Source organism: Amblyomma mixtum, chromosome 3 (genome assembly GCF_055824585.1).
Source record: "Amblyomma mixtum isolate Tamu chromosome 3, ASM5582458v1, whole genome shotgun sequence".
NCBI classification, from domain to species: domain Eukaryota; kingdom Metazoa; phylum Arthropoda; class Arachnida; order Ixodida; family Ixodidae; genus Amblyomma; species Amblyomma mixtum.
Window position 1 is genome coordinate 204,765,277 of NC_143014.1, and position 17,271 is coordinate 204,782,547.

Genomic DNA, 17,271 nt, shown 5'->3' on the forward strand with positions numbered 1-17,271 from the left:
CTCTGCTTTCAAAATACAGGAAAGGAAATGTCAGGTTGGGGCAGTCTGTACTTTGTTCTCATCGCTGTCCATATTAACGTGGCAGAAATGCATGTGCCCCGATGGGCTCTGTGCATTTTCACCCAATCCATTGAGCTGACAACGAGTTTCGATATTAACGAGGCGTAGAAGCATTTAAAAAGTTTGGTCCCCAGAAAAATTCTCCATTATTCTAGCCGTCTATAATAACGGGAAACGAGGGGGGGGGGGGGGGGGGGTGTATTAAAGGGTTACGGCTCTATTCGCCAGTCAGCTCGCGCGCGCTAGCCGGCTGGCTGGCTTGCTCACACATCCGTCATAAAACACTGGTGTCTTCCTCCATTCATTTTTTTTTCTCTGTTTAGTTCAACTCCTCTGGCGAGGCAACATTTTCTTCAGTAGCCAACTCTTCCCAGTAGCTTCTGAATGTTGCTGGCCGCAAGTTGTGGCTTCGTGTTTATGCATGCATGTGGTAGATTCAGCCTAAGCAGTATAGTTTTCCGTGTGGCGCTGCAAAACCTGTTTTTAAAACGCGGGTGTGCCGTCGACACTAATTTGGCTGCCAGGTGACGCACTGACCCTGCAATAATCCCGCAGTTACGGTGCATTCCGCAGTCACCGCATTTCTCTCTTGGCGGTCAAGTTGTCATGTATTGAGTACGGATATCTGTTTGCCTCACGCCATTGGAGCCATGCGGCTATGCTGAATAGGCTGCACGGATACTGTTATGCATTTCGTTGTGTTATTCTTTGATATATCTGAGAACTGTCTTCCTGGGCGTCACAAACATGGTTTTTGCTTTCATTTTCTACTCAAGAGGTTTTAATGGTGGCAGAATAAGACGCATCTCGTACAAAAATAAACAAACAAAAAACAAAGCTTACGTTACCATTGGAAGCTCGTATGAATGATTCAAGCCCTCATGACGCGCGGCAATACGAATACAGCTTGTTTCTAGCGTCTACGCTTTTAATTTCCCGTTTGCCTCGTGTTGAATTGTTCACTACATTATTTCATGGCCGCTGAGTGAGGCAACGTGTAGTTTATATTTGGTGACCATCATATTACTACACAAGAACACAAAACTTCGTTAGTATGTTGGCGAAACTGACGAAAAAAGCACAGAAGCCTGCCGACTTGCGAAGATTTTGATTACGGTGTAACGCCCCGAACCGCCAAAACAAATGAGCATATTAGAGTCCCTAGCCGTACCTATGAGGAACAGGTAGTTCTAAGCACTAAGTTGTAGACGTAGTGTCGTAGGGTTGTCGCCTTGTCGATGTCTTTGGTTTGTTCTTGGCCGAGGACGGCAACGTTTTTTGTGGCAGAGGCAAGACTTGCACCTCCCAACCGCACTCGTGTTATTTAGATTAATATTAATACTATATTACCCACAAAACAGTCAACTTCTGGAAGTAATTATTTATTTACACAATTGTTCCCATACCCCGCTTTCCTGCACACTCAGTAACTAGCGCCATCTGTTAGGCGCCGGTAGCGAACACCGCATAACTGAATAGGGTTGCTTTAAACGTGTTATTTTGATAAAACAAGATAGTCCCTATAGGTTTTGCGTGAACATGGTGATTATCATGGCCGAATTTTTCTTTCTCGCTGCAAAATATGACCTATAAAATGCTTCGTGCGCTCACACCAACTATTCCCGACAGTCGTAGAATGGGGTGTACCGAACATTCGAAATTCCCGTGGTGATTTTGAGCGTTCAGCACCACGCGGCATATGGTAGTAGCTGTGCAAATTAGAGGGTTTTGTTCAGATTTCATGGCTTTGCGGTATGACATCACGTCAGTATTACTGAAGGCGGGGGTCTCACTCCAGCAGCGCGAATGCTCCATTTTAGGCTATGTTCGCGCTATCATTCTGCCCGTTGTCATTGTTCAAACAGCACAATATAGGCATCAATTTAAAGCTCAATGTACACTCTGTCGATTGGTGCACAGCACTGTAGTGTAGCTGCATTATTAACTACACAAGAGGTGGTACTGCAGATGACGAACTTGGTAGCTTCGTTGACATGACCTACTTCAAATAACTTTTCTGAAGAAACTGCTTACTTAGGACAGCTTTGTTTGGCCTACATATGGAGTAGGTGTGTATCTACTGCGATATTTCTCAGAATGTGCGTTAGTTGAATTATATTTGATCGGCAGCCTTTTAAATATAGTAAAATTCGGGTGCTTTCGGCAGGAATATCAGCTGAATATTGAGGTGCACAGCAGAAATATTTTTACCATTTGGGCAGAGAATATACTGGTGCAGTGTGCAAAGTTTAATCAACTTTTCATTCGTTCATTTTTAATTGCCTTTCCAATCTGAAAAATTCTGATCGTGAGGCAGTATTACTGAAATCTTCAATTTGGAAAGACTGTTAAGAATCAACTATTGAAAGGTTGATTAAACTCCGCACACTGCATGAGTATATTATCCACCCCAAGTGGTAAAATTATTGCTGCTGTTCATCACGATATAGAGCTGGTACTCTTGCCCAAAATAGTCAAGTTTTGCTATTTTAAAAGGTCGCCGATCAAATACAATTCAACGAACGCACTTTCTGAGAGGTATGCCACTAGATACGCATCTACTTTAAACGTAGGCCAAGCGAAACTGTCCTAGGTGAAGTAGTTCCTTCAGAAATACTCTCTAAGTAGGTCATATCAACAAAACTATCGAATTCGTCATCTGCAATATCACTTCTTTTGCAGTTGATAATGCAGCTACTTTATAGTGGTATGCATCAATTTACAGAGTGTACATTAAGCATTCGAATGATGCCTATATTTTGCCGTTTGAACAAGAAGAACGCGCAGAATATTGGCGCGAACATCGCCTAAAAAGGAGCATTAGCGCTCCCAGAGTGGAACCCCCGCCTAAAGTCGGAACCGTGTCCACCAACTCAGTGCAACTAACAGTTTTAGCTGGCTGCACGGCATGTTCTCAGAAGCCAGTGCCGCAGATAGTACGCAGTGCGAATGATCCCTCATACTGACAGGCTGTACCATTTTGTAGGCTATTATTGCAGCAGTAATGTTCACGTAGCGATGCAGAATGGCGCGCATGCGTGAAACTATCTAATGATCGAGTGCTAACGAAACAGTGCTGCTTATGCATTGCCAGCTGGATGCATACATCTGTGCCTGCACCCCGAACGGGGTTGCAAGCACGTCTATCCACGTTTCATTGGCAAGTGTTTAGCGCGGGCAAAAATTACATGCCCGTCGTTGTGCGCAAGAGACACATCAATTGCAATGACGTGGCTGCTACCCCACGCATTTGACTCGGGTGTCTGAGCCAGGATCCTGGTGACTACTTTGTTTACGCTTGCTAGATCAACAATAGAAGCTGCAGTGCATGAGATATCTGAGTTTGCTCCAGCACAAAGCGCAAAGCGTTCAAACTTGTTTGTCGCTTGTCCGCACCACACCGGTGGTTGGCCAAGCGCTTGCGCGGTTCACTCGAACATCAGCGCCGTCTGCGCCATGTGGCGCCGTATGTGTGCCGTATGTTGCGTAGGAAATGTGTGCCTGCGAAAAGCGAATGCAGCGCCCCCTAGTTTCCAAATGGGAGCAAAAAAAAAAAAATGCAGAGAGAAATGACAGCGTGCAAGTGGCGTCGAGTGTGCGACAGCAGCTGTCGCAGGGTCACAAGTAGGCCGCACGCAGCTTTGCGATAACAATGCGGCGAATGTGGTCCTCCATGAACTGGCTGCAAGTGCGGCTTGGTTGACTTGCGGTGCTATGTTGTTTACGGTGGTTGATCTTGGTATCTTCCAGCGCAGAAGCCGTGTAGGCCACACTTAGCTAAATTTGTAATATGTCCCGAGTATCACTACAATTCCGACTGTTACGACGACAGGTAGGTTACTTCTGCTCGGAAAGCGATGTCAAATCTTCGCTGCATACTACGTAAACCACATTTCCTGACCTCTCTTCTCGAATGAAAGCCAAAAGTGCCAGAGACGCAGAAGGCAAGAATACTCACTGCAAAGGCTGACACTCCCCGCGAAACAGCCCAAACTTTAAGTGGGCTTATATGCTTGAACACCTATGGGGCAGAAACGTGGAGGCTAACGAAATGAGTTGAACCTAAACTAAGGAAAACGCAGCAAGCTGCGCGGAAAGGAGAATTTTAGGTTCAACGTTCGAAGCCAGGAAAAGAGCAGAGCGGGTTAGGGAACAAACGCGGGTTAATGACAACCTAGCCGAAATCAAATCAAGAAGAGTTTGGTTTCGTTTGGTTTATTGTGGCTTAACGCCCCAAAGCAACTCAGGCTATGAGGGACACCGTAGTGAAGGGCTCCGGAAATTTCAACCCCCTGGGGTTCTTTAACGTGCACTGACATCGCACAGTACACGGGCCTCTAGAATTTCGCCTCCATCGCAATTCGGCCACCGCGGCGCGGCCTCAATTCAAGAGGAAGAAATGGGCTTGGGCAGGGCATGTAATGGAAAGGCAAGATAATCGAAGGTTGTTGAGGGCAACGGACTGTATTCCAAGGGAATGCAAGCCTAGCAGGGGCTACAGAAACTTAGGCGGACGGATGAGATTAAGAAGCTTGCGGGGATAAGGTGGTCGCGGCTGGCACAGGACAGGGTTAATTGGAGAGATAGGGTAGATAGATGCCTTTGTCCTGCAGTGAGTGAAGTCATGCTGCTGCTTATGCTGCTGATGATGATGATGTTGCTTCAACGCAAGGGATTGAATGATTGTTGTTTAATTTTGATTTTGATTTTTTTGGATGCGCGTGAGTGCGTGCGTATAATTTCTTTGTTTTAGTTGTCTAGAAACCAGCCTGCTGTACAGTATCAAAAGTTTTCTCGAAATTAGGCTGTTTTTTTTTTTTAACTACTGCAATTCTGGGAGCAGTAACGACGAAATCGTGCATGTTCGGAACATTGATCCTGCATTCTAGTTTTTCCTATAGGCATTACAGCGCCAACAAGCAATATATCACAGTGCTGTTCCGCCTTCGCAGGCATTATCGGACAGTCCAAGTTCGCCACGCACGTGCAGATCAGAGACAACTTTGTAGGAAGTATGATTCGGCGTACGTCTTACGACGGCCTGCAGGTCTGCAGTGGCATGTCTTGGCCTGCGGTTCGCACCGTTTCGCGAACTTTTTTTTTTTTTTCATGCAGCTCTCGAACAGTTCGCGTTTGGCTTCGTCTGCAGCAGCAACTATTCCCGTGCTCCCAAAAGTGGAGCTCCAACGAGTGGGGGTGAGTTTTGCTTAAAGGTGAAGATGTGCGAAGAAAGAGTTGGGGGGATGGAGTTGACCTACGCATGTAGGTTAATAAATGGCTTCTGGTTTGTTTTATGGGGGTTTAACGTCCCAAAGCGACTCAGGCTGTGAGGGACGCCATTGTGAATGGCTCCGGATATTCCGACCGCCTGGGGTTCTTTAACGTGCGCTGACATCGCAGAGCACACGGACCTCTAGAATTTCTCCTCCATAGGAATTGAGCCGCCGCGGCCGGGATCGAACCCGCGTCTTTCTGTCCAGCAGCCGAGCGCCGTAACCACTGAGCCACCGCGGCGGGGCTATAAATGGCTTCTATTGCATTTTTATGCGTAGCATATTGCAATCACTCAGTTCAGCCCTTGGGCGCGGCCGGGCAGCCACCAAACCACGTGACGTGACGTCACGACAGCCGGAGGAAAAACCGTAGGTAAAGATGATGGCGATTCTTGGTGAGAATTGCAAACACAGTAAACAGGAAAAATAAAATAAAAAACTTAAAAAATAAAAAATAAATAAAAACGGGTGAGCATGGTGGCGGTTGCCACCGCCCCGTTTCAAAGGGGGCGCTCCTGTCCATCCATCCATCCATCCATACGTCACGGAGGAAAACCTGCTGAGAAAATCGAGTGCCGCCAAGCAATACCTCGCGCAAAGAGACCGCGCAATATGCAACGCATTCTTGGCTTAACCAAGCTAAGCCTGGGCATCATTTTTTTTCCCTTCCATCTCAGTGTGACACGGCGAATGTGGCTGGAAAAATTAGTTTATGAGTGACAGCGGAAATACCTGGGTGTAATCACCTGTGTCATCGTACTGAACTGGAGGTCAAAACATTTGCGGAAAAAGTTCAGTTCTTACATCCTGACTGTGGAACGAGGAGAGGTGCGTATTGAAGCCATGTCAAGACTGCATACGTGAGCAACGGTGTCTACAGTTTAGCGATCATACGTACAGAGGGCAAAACACATCTCTAGAACAACCGAACTGCGATTTCCGCAGGTACCAAAGCCGCTGCAACCAAGAAGGTAAAAAATGACGATGAAACCCTATGAGTTTAACTGTACACGCTGTTAAGAGTGGACAACGAGGCCTGGCGCCGGCGGCAGAAGCATAGACGACGACGGACGGGGGTTGTTGCTCTCCAAATCACCGAACCTCCGAACCGATCGAAGGACGCTGTCTCCCACGAGCCTGGGAGAAATTACTGTCAGACGAGTGTCGTCGTTAGGCAGAGATGCGGCGAGAACTTGTGACAGCAGCAACAACGCTGGAAGCAGAGATGCACAAGAAGCAGCTGTATACAGCGGTATACGTTGGCCGAGTCGACCTTCGGGTCACCGGACTGGATGATGCTACGCAAGGTCACGCTGAGCGAGGCTGCTAATTGAAAGACGCTGTGTCGAATGGGTCTCGTGCTTCGGCCACCCGGCGGGGGAGTTCGAGAAGGTTCAACCACCTGCGAGGAGACTGCGGGATTCTGCTTTCCCACGGAGGCAACGCACAGAACACTTGCGGCAGTGGTCAAGGTGACGCATCTGTGTTTGATGACTGTCTTCCCCTTCTCATCCCCCGAGCTGTGAGAGAGCGAGAGAGCTTCAGCACCGCCCCGTGCCGTGGGTGGTACCGCCAGCGTCATCAATGGCCCATCCGATTGGACAACGTTATTCGAACCAAGTTCCCCGGTCAGGGATCTGGGGAACGCGAACCGTATTTAACGGGATGTTGTTGTGTGATCGGAGGAGCATTCGATTCGCATTGCATTGCATTTGATTCGATTCTCATCTGTAAATATGTAGAATAAACCCTCTTGTACAGTTTCCTCGATAACGCAGTCCGACATCGTCATTCGGAGCCGGTACCTGCGAGGCTAAACGAGTTAGTCATCTCCAGGACCCCTCCGTCTTCAACTCTGGTTCCAGCGGTGGGCTTGCGGCCCCACTTCTAACACTGGTGGCAGCGGTGGGATAGAAGCCCCATCTTTAACACTGGTTTCAGCGGTCGGTGTGTGGCCCCCCATCTCCAACACTGGTTGGCAGCAGCTGGGATGGACCGTGCGACATCGTACTTTCTCCACGGGTGAGCGTTTTGGCTTTTGCTATGGGATTCGCCAGGCTGTAAGATTCAGAGAATAATCTTGACTGGGAATCAGGGCTTTGTCGTTTGAGAGGGGTTATTCTCAAGGCATTGTGGAGTTAGCAGAGCCAAAGCGGAGAAGGCGTTGTCATGGAACTAATGGAATTGTGGAGGTCGGACTTGCTGTTGATATGCGAGGAACTGTCTTTTGAAGTGCCTAGCAAACTAACCAAAATTGAATTGGGCGAATTCATTCTTAAACAAGTCAAGCATAACGATCAGTTGCTGGTAGATACGTGGAACTTGATACAGGAGGAAGAAGCCCGTAAAGAAAAAGCCGAACAGGAGGAAAAAGCCCGTAAAGAAAAAGCCGAACAGGAGGAAAAAGCGCGCACAGAGGAAAAAGCGCGTAAAGAGGAAGCTGATCGAGAGTGGGAAAAAGAGAAGGAACGGCAACGGCAACAGTGGAAGGTTGAAGATGAAATAAGGAATCTAAAGCGTATACAGCTTGAAAACGAACTGCGAAGAAAAGGCGGTATTGTGAGAGCCGGAACTCCTGAAAGAGCAAGCGATGCTTATGAAATAGGTCCGCAGGCAAGACCCGCAAAGTCTGTGACCGTAGGCGAGTTGGTAAATCGCGACACCACGAGGGAAGTGGCAGAGAACGTGTGCAACCGGTACGGTAGTCCAAGGAAAGCCGCAGAATCCGAGACCGTGTCCAGTGTAGTTGGACGTAATGCTAAGAGAGAGCATTCCGAGATAGCGTCTCAACGACACGAGTGCGAGGATTCTCCTCCAAGTGAGGTAGGAGTGGCAACGGACAACTTTGTCGGGACAGTTGCGAGCGCGACACTTTCAGTAGAGTCGATACAGGCGTCAAACCGGCAGAACCGCGAAAAGGGAGATTTTCCTAGCGAGAAAGGTTTCGAAGTTGAAACAGCGGAAACCCCTTTTGAGAGTAACAACCGCGGTAAGAGCGAGTTGGGATGTCACAGTGGCTTCAGTGACAAAGGCTCCGGAGAGGCTACCTTGGTAATACTGGCACAAGAAGAGTGCGAGGCTGCCGAGGAAAAGGATAGCCATAAGAGCCAGGCGGGCTCAGTTGTAGCTGAGCACTGCAGTTCAGGGAATGGCGCGCAGAGCGACAGCCAGGCGGGCTCAGTTGTAGCTGAGCACTGCAGAGTAGAGAATGGCGCGCAGAGCGACAGCCAGGCGGGCTCAGTTGTAGCTGAGCACTGCAATGTAGACAAAGACGCACAGAGCGACAGCCAGGCGGGCTCAGTTGTAGCTGAGCGCAGCAATGCAGAGAATGGCGCGCAGAGCGACAGGCAAGCTGGAGAGGACAACCCCCAAAGGAATGAGCTAGGGATCTCAGGGGCAGATTCATGTCCGTCTGTCAGCTGCGTGGAGCTGGCACTCTGCTGCGAAGGCACAGAGGCCAGTTTGGAATTTGAGGAAAATTTCCAAAGTGCGACTGAAAAACTAGAGATAGCTAGGTATGATCAGGAGACGCATGCGGTACAGTCTAGGCGCAGAAAAAGAAAAAGGGCAAGAACCAAGAGAAAACGAATCAAATTCAAAGCCCTAGATTCGGTTGCGCACACAGGTGCGAAAGAAAGAAATGCGGTGGAAGGAAAGGCGAAGCCTTCCCGCGTTGCGCCTCGTAAACTTACGCTTGCAGTTACTGGTCAGGCGGGACGCGAGTCAAGGGCTGACCGCAGTAATGAAAAGGGGAGAGCGCGTCTTCCAAGCAAAACAGGCGCGAAGTGCATCAAGGGGCATCGGCCTGCAGGAAAACCTAGACCGCGTCGTCCTGACAAAGGGCCCGTAAGAGAAAGGGCAAGGCGGCCCGACAAAACAGGAGGCGCCAGGTTGCACGGTACTCAGCGCATGCAAACGCAGGCGTCGAACAACCGAGACGACGCAGGCAGGCGGGTTCGGCGGGCGCACTTGAGGGGGATTCGTCCTTCACTTTTGGCACCCCATTCTAGGAATCGCGCAGGACGAAAGGGTGGCCGAGCTTCGTGCTTGTGGCGAGAACAGGGAGCAGCTTCTCGCGCTGGTCACTGCTTGTCGTCCAGAGTCGGTCATCGACATTGCATGCACTGCCAAGGCTTTCCGAGCACGTCGAGGGGGCGCGGATGCGAAAGCGGAAGTCGGGGATCGTTTTTTTCTGCAGCCTTTTGTCACGAGTTGACCGCAGTACAATCAGTCAAAGCGCGACCCCGGCGGGCGCGTCTGAAAGACTAATCCTTTCAACTTGGCGGCGGGGAGTCAGCATTCCCCCCCGCGTGGCGACTCGAAGTAGCTGTTTCGTTTTTTTTTATTCCTCTTTTTTTTCTGTGTGTGTTTATGAAATCAGGCAGGGAAAGGCTACTTTTGAGTTAAAACAAGTTGATCGGAGGTTACTGTTTTTTTTCCTTACCTTAGACAAGGGCTATGGCGTCACTGAGTTAGAAAGGCTAGGGCGTCCCTGAGTTAGAAAGGCTAGGGCGTCACTGAGTTAGAAATCACAGGTGTCGATTTCCCATGCTACCAAGAGATAACGGCACTCACAGGAGTGCAGCTCGCGTAGAACTACGCTTAGAGTCGCGTAGACGGAGATTTGATCCCTTAATTGTCTGACACCTTACCAAAGGGAGCCTCACTGACATACACTGAAATGACCGAAGAGAAAACTCGTCTGGGGGAAGCGCTCGTGTCCAGACCTTTGATTCGGGCCACTTATTTTGTTAAAGAAGTTCAGTGTGACGCCAGTGATGGAGGACTACGTGTTATTTTAAGTCACGTTGGCGACGACCACGAAGAGCACCATGTTCAGTACGTCAGCCGCAGGCTGACCTGTAGAGAAGAAGCGTTCAGCGCTTTAGACAAAGAGCGCGCGTTTGGTTTAGGCGGCACAGATGTTGTCGGGTTACCAGAGTTACTTGAACGGCGCAAAGTTCATATTTGAGACTGACCATCGTCTCAAACGTGCTTATGACAGTTTTGTCCCCCCCAAAAATGGTCGCTTGCTTAGACGGAGTCCTGCTCTCCAAAAACAGAATTTCTCGATGCGTTTCAGGAACGGAAAACCGCACGGAAATGCTGATGGATTCAGCCGATTGTTGTAGACAGGAGTACTTGGTAGGACCACCTACTGTGTGTGGGTTTTTGTTTTAACCTTGGTCCAAGCAGTCCGTCTTTGGCGATTTCAATCGGGATATTTCGCGCTTTGTCCGCACAAAATTACGACAAAATCCAATCATGTGTTAGTAAACATTTGTTGTCATTGTGGGAAGCCTGGTGGGTCTTTGGCAAATTCCGAGCGCTTGCTTGTGGGTCAGTGCCCTGTCTCGTGGAACAGTCCACTGATGCCATTCTTTGTTGAATGTTCGAGCTTGGATGCCATTTCTGGAAACCCGCCCTTCCACCCGACTCCGGCCTCATCTCTTCCTGCCCAGCGGTCGTGAACGCTGGCCATTCGAGATTTTTCGGGCCGCGGACGAGCTGTTAAGAGTGGACAACGAGGCCTGGCGCCGGCGGCAGAAGCATAGACGACGACGGACGGGGGTTGTTGCTCTCCAAATCACCGAACCTCCGAACCGATCGAAGGACGCTGTCTCCCACGAGCCTGGGAGAAATTACTGTCAGACGAGTGTCGTCGTTAGGCAGAGATGCGGCGAGAACTTGTGACAGCAGCAACAACGCTGGAAGCAGAGATGCACAAGAAGCAGCTGTATACAGCGGTATACGTTGGCCGAGTCGACCTTCGGGTCACCGGACTGGATGATGCTACGCAAGGTCACGCTGAGCGAGGCTGCTAATTGAAAGACGCTGTGTCGAATGGGTCTCGTGCTTCGGCCACCCGGCGGGGGAGTTCGAGAAGGTTCAACCACCTGCGAGGAGACTGCGGGATTCTGCTTTCCCACGGAGGCAACGCACAGAACACTTGCGGCAGTGGTCAAGGTGACGCATCTGTGTTTGATGACTGTCTTCCCCTTCTCATCCCCCGAGCTGTGAGAGAGCGAGAGAGCTTCAGCACCGCCCCGTGCCGTGGGTGGTACCGCCAGCGTCATCAATGGCCCATCCGATTGGACAACGTTATTCGAACCAAGTTCCCCGGTCAGGGATCTGGGGAACGCGAACCGTATTTAACGGGATGTTGTTGTGTGATCGGAGGAGCATTCGATTCGCATTGCATTGCATTTGATTCGATTCTCATCTGTAAATATGTAGAATAAACCCTCTTGTACAGTTTCCTCGATAACGCAGTCCGACATCGTCATTCGGAGCCGGTACCTGCGAGGCTAAACGAGTTAGTCATCTCCAGGACCCCTCCGTCTTCAACTCTGGTTCCAGCGGTGGGATTGTGGGCCCCGTTCTTAACAACGCTTACATCCAGACCATTTTTAACCAAATGTTATTGATAGATATCGCGCATTCAGCCCGAAACACGCCCATAACGTGTTCCAGACATGCGTTTTGCCCTCTGTACGTACCTGCAAGCGATCACCAGCACATGTCCGCGTACACGCTTGTGCGTGCCACCGGCGTATCGGGAGGTTCTTTTCACGAGGGTTTAAAATTTGTCCATATCTTGGGCGAGAGAGTAAGGCTGGTTGAGGGGAAGCTTCGCCGTTTATGCGCGACCGATAACATTTCTGGAAGAAGAGAAAGTTTCAGTGCGGTTAGCCGCCCTCCTCGCACCATGACCCTTGCGTGTGTCCTCGCGTATATGTTTGTGCAGGTGCTGCTCGCGAGCGCTCATTCCTTCAAGCCGAGGGAGAGCGCACTTCTCCTGCGATGCTCTGCTCGAGCAACGCGCACGAGTTACTTCGCGCGCGTAACTCATTAGAGGCGCTCAATTGTTCAACGCAACGCCAGGGTTTCCGCCGTAGCACAGCGGCCGACCGACTACGGCGTTCTTCAAGCGCTGGTACGAGCGCGTGCGTAAATGAAGGAACGGGCTGAGCAATTGTGAAAAGGAGAAAAAGAAGAAAAGGGGGCGCGCGCCGCCGGTTGGTGGTGCGGTGCACCTTCGCTAAAAACCGCGGACCCAGTTCGCTTTACATTTCACTCGAAGGTTGCGTGACTGGTATATGAGCGTTAACCGCTGCGCGCGGCGAGGGCGTTTGTTGCGCGCTCGGGGTTTTTGTTTTCGTGCGATGCTCGCAGAGGGCGCTCGCAGGCATTTGGGGGGGGGGGGGGGGGGGGGGGGGGGGGTAACTCGCTCCAGCGCGCGTCGGTTATCCCGCGTCGAACGCGCAAGTGTTCCAGCTCTCACGCGTCGCGGCGGCGCAGCGGCGTTGCCGAATGCCCCCCTCCCCCCGTACCCCCCACCCCCTGCTGCTGCGCATACTCCCACGCTGCTGCCTGCTAGTGCTCTCGACGCGGTCTCTTCCGCCCGCCTTCGTTGTCCGCTACTTTGTCGGCAGCGCTCAATGACCCTTTCTGTGTGTGTCGCCCCCCGTCGGGTGCAGTGCACGGGCCGGGCTGTCTGCCGCCGGCCGACCACCGTGTGCGCGGAGTGCCGCATGAGAGGTAACCGGGGTACCCCTCGCCTCCGCCGCCATAACTGAGCCGCGCAGTTTGTTTTCGGCCGGCCCGAAGCGAAGCCCGCGCGTCCTGTACGCAAGTCTTGGTGGATTTGTATCTCCATCCGGGCGGAAGTAGCGCTGAAAATGCCAAGCTTAGCAATCGCGAGTGCGCAAGTCCATGTTTATGGCAGTCTTTCTTCATTTTGACTTACAGCTGAGATTGAGTAATATCCGACTGCTTGGTGGTTTGCGGACGTTTTGTCGATTCGTCCTAAAACGCGTCAGGTGCTCAGAGAACAAAAAAAAAACACACATTTCAGTCAGTGGCTAGTGATCACAGGTACTATAGACAGCAGTAATTAGCCCTCGGTGTCCTCGTGTTATTTGCATTTCAATTTTCCATGTGGACTTATTTCCCTGGTGCTCTGGGCGTCAACGCACGCCTGTCCTACATGAGCATGTATGGTTAAAGTTGGTTCAGATAGCTGTCTGAGAGTGGTTTAGTGAGATTTCGGTACCCATGACAGGACCCGTGGTGGTTAAAATTAATCCAGCGCCCCCTACCTGGGCATGCCTAATAGCCCACGATATTAATCGGTAGATAACAAGTTATTAAACAAATTGATCAGCTAGTGCAAAAAATATTACCTCGAGGTCAATCAGCTCTCCTCCTCACCCCTCCATTGCTAAGGAGTGCCGAGTGTGTCACTACAAGGCCCTGCAGCAGATGAGGTGGCCTCTGTATTTTTCACCAAGGCTGGAGACCACAGTGGGTTATCATCCTGTCATCAGATTAACTACGTTCACTGCAAGATGAGGGCCTCTCCCACATCCCTTCAATTGACCCTGTTCTGTGCCAGCTGCGGCCACCATATCGACGCAAATTTCTTAATCTCATCCGCCTGCCTGACCATCTGACGCCCCCTTTTACGCTTGCCCCCATCTTGGAATCCATTCCATTAGCTTGAAGGATCATCTGTTATCTTGGATTCGCATTACATTTCTTACGCACACCCATTTCTTCTTCTTGATTTCGACTAGAATATTGCCACATTCCTGGGCACTCTCGTGGCGCCGTCTGCCGGCTGAACTGCCTTCCCCGCTATTCTGGCTAGCCTTAGCCATGGTGGCGGGGAAGTGAAGTGGCCTTGTGAAGTGGCCGACTTCACAAGGGAGGCAACGGGTATCGAGCGCTCTCTGCAGGAACGAGGCGCGCACTACGGACGTCAGGCTACCGTAGCAGCCGCTTCCCAGTACATGCCTACGTCGCTGCCCGCCGAGGAGCTTAGGGAGCTTGTAAGAAGCCTCGTTCGCGAGGAACTGGCGAAACTTCGCCTTGAAGTTCCACAGGCCAGTGTCGCTGCCGTAAAGGACGTGGTCCGTGACGAAATCCGACGAGCTGTGCAGCCGCCTCCCGCTCCACACCCGGCGCCCTCCGTTATGACGTACAGCGAAGCACTACGATGTCCTAGGCCAGCGATGCAAGCCTTTTCCCCCGTCGTTCCCGTGCCCGTACCATCCCTGCCAGTACCTGCCATGCCAGTACCACCCGTGCCGCAGGAGTACAGGCCCCCCATGAGCAAAGCGCACGTGTGGCGTACGCCAAACAATCGGCCGCTCTGTTACCACTGCGGGGAGCCCGGCCACATCCTCCGTCACTGCCCCTACCGCAGAATGGGTTTAAGGGGGTTTTCACCTGATGCACCTCGACCACGCTACGGTGAAAGACCACGGGATATTGAGATGTGCCTGGCTGATAACGTGCAGTCCTCGACCCCGCAGCGACGCCAGTCCCGATCGCCCGGCCGCCCGTCGTCCTCTGGCCAGTTCAGAGGCGCGTCCCCACATCGGGAAAACTGAGGACGGCGTCCTCCGGGGGTAGGGCCGCCGCTACTGGAACGTGTCAAGAGCCTCCACCCGAACATTCGCCGCGACGCTCCGATCAACGACGATGTGACCCGACGACATCAACGACGCGCTGCGACCGACTGGTTTCCGCCGAAATTCCGGTATCCGCCCGACAACCATGACGTTACCGCACTCGTGGATACCGGCGCCGATTTTTCTGTAATGAGCAGTCGGTTAGCCACAGCCCTGAGGAAAGTTCTAACTCCTTGGTCCGAGCCGCAGATCCGGACAGCTGGTGGCCATGTCGTAACTCCGATTGGTGTCTGCACTTCGCGAATCCAGATCCGCGGTGTTACTTTCCCTGGTTGCTTTGCTGTGTTACCTGAGTGCTCCAAGGACCTCATACTCGGTTTGGATTTCCTTCAGGAGTACGGTGCCGTCATCAATCTTCAGGAGCTAATTGTGTCGTTTTCCACCCAAGGCCCTGTCGACGACGATACCGTGCCACGCAGGGCTAAGTTGTGCGTCTGTGATGACCAGGTGTTGATCCCGTCAAGAGCCAGCATGTTTGTTACCGTAGAGTGCGATAACAGCCCCAGCACTCGTGGCATCGCTGAAACCAACATCTCGCTGCTCCTGGGTCGGCAAGTGTGTGTAGCTCGCGGAATTACTGAATTGAACAGTGGGCGAACCGAACTTTTGGTGACCAATTTTGGTTCTGAACCTCAGTGTTTGCCTGGCAAAACAGCTATTGCGTATTTCGAAGAACTTTGTGAATTCGCGGAACAGCACGCGTTGTCCGAAATCCCGGCATTAGTGGAGGCGCCGACCACTCCCATAAAGACCGACGTGAACCCGAACTTCCCGTCTCATCAGAAACGCTGCCTGGAGGGCATTATCGAATCTTTCCGTGACCGTTTTGCCTCGACCTCCAAGGTCAGGCAGACTCCGATCACAAAGCACCGCATTATTGTTGACGCAAACCAGCGACCGTTATGCCAGCCGCCTTATCGGGTCTCTTCGAAGGAACGTGACGCCATTCGCCGGCAAGTTCAAGAAATGCGCCAGGACGACGTGATACAGCCGTCGACGAGCCCGTGGGCATCGCCTGTTGTTCTTGTGGCGAAGAAGGATGGGACCCTACGGTTCTGTGTTGATTACAGGCGTCTAAACAAAGTCACCAAAAAGGACGTTTATCCTCTGCCACGGATTGATGACTCCCTGGACCGGCTACGCCACGCCACATACTTCTCGTCGCTAGATTTACGTAGTGGCTATTGGCAAATCGAGGTGGACGAGCGCGACCGGGAAAAGACCGCCTTTATTACACCGGATGGTCTGTACGAATTCCGGGTGCTCCCTTTCGGACTGTGCTCGGCTCCTGCCACCTTCCAGCGGATGATGGACACCGTGCTTGCCGACCTAAAATGGCAGTCCTGCCTCGTGTACCTGGATGACGTTGTCATCTTCTCCGCCACGTTCGAAGAGCACTTGAGGCGCTTGCGTGCCGTGTTCACCGCCATTCGTTCGGCTGGTCTTTCCCTCAAGCCCGAAAAGTGTCACTTCGCTTTCCAGGAGTTGAAGTTTCTGGGCCACGTCGTGAGCGCTAAGGGAGTTAGCCCTGATCCCGATAAGACAGCCGCTGTCGCTGCTTTTCCCATGCCAACCGATAAGCGAAGTGTGCGCCGCTTTCTGGGTCTCTGCGCCTATTATCGGCGTTTTGTGCGGAACTTCTCCCAGATCGCTGAGCCCCTCATCCGTCTCACAAAAGCTGCCGAACCGTTCTCCTGGGGCCAGGAGCAACAACAGGCCTTCGAAGACCTCCGCACTCGTCTGCAAAGCACGCCCATCCTTGGCCACTTCGACGAGTCAGCCGACACTGAACTGCACACAGACGCCAGCAACATCGGCCTCGGTGCGGTCCTTGTGCAGTGGCAGGATGGTCTCGAACGCGTAATCGCATATGCAAGCCGCACCTTGTCACGCTCGGAGGCGAACTATTCCACCACTGAAAAAGAATGCCTGGCAATTGTGTGGGCAGTGACCAAATTTCGCCCGTACTTGTACGGCCGCCCTTTTCGAGTCTTCAGTGATCACCATTCGCTATGCTGGCTGGCGAACCTCAAAGATCCCTCGGGGCGGCTTGCACGCTGGAGCCTTCGCCTTCAAGAGTTCGACGTCACCATCGTTTATAAGTCCGGCAGGAAGCACAGTGATGCCGACTGTCTGTCTCGTGCTCCTGTTGAGGACAACCGAGCTGATCCCGACACCGATTTTGTTTTTCTCGGCGCAATCTCCACGTCCGTCCTCACTCAACACCAAAGAGACGACAGTGAACTACGGCCTCTCATTGAGTATCTTGAAGGAAGCGCCGAGTCTCCACCGCGAATCTTCTCTCGTGGACTGTCGTCGTTCTGTTTGCGCGATGGCGTTCTGTATAAGAAAAACTACCACCCGACGCAAACTGTCTATCTGCTCATCGTACCTGCGGCCTTGCGGGACGAAGTCCTGCAGGCGTGCCATGATGACCCATCTTCTGGTCACCTGGGTTT

General features: G+C 51.8%; 1 protein-coding gene across 3 annotated transcripts in view; it reads left to right on the forward strand.

Moving 5' to 3' along the window:
• Positions 1 to 17,271, forward strand: part of nvy (CBFA2/RUNX1 partner transcriptional co-repressor nervy) — a 169,975-nt gene that overhangs the window by 80,174 nt on the left and 72,530 nt on the right. The gene's annotated exons all lie outside the window — the stretch shown is intronic.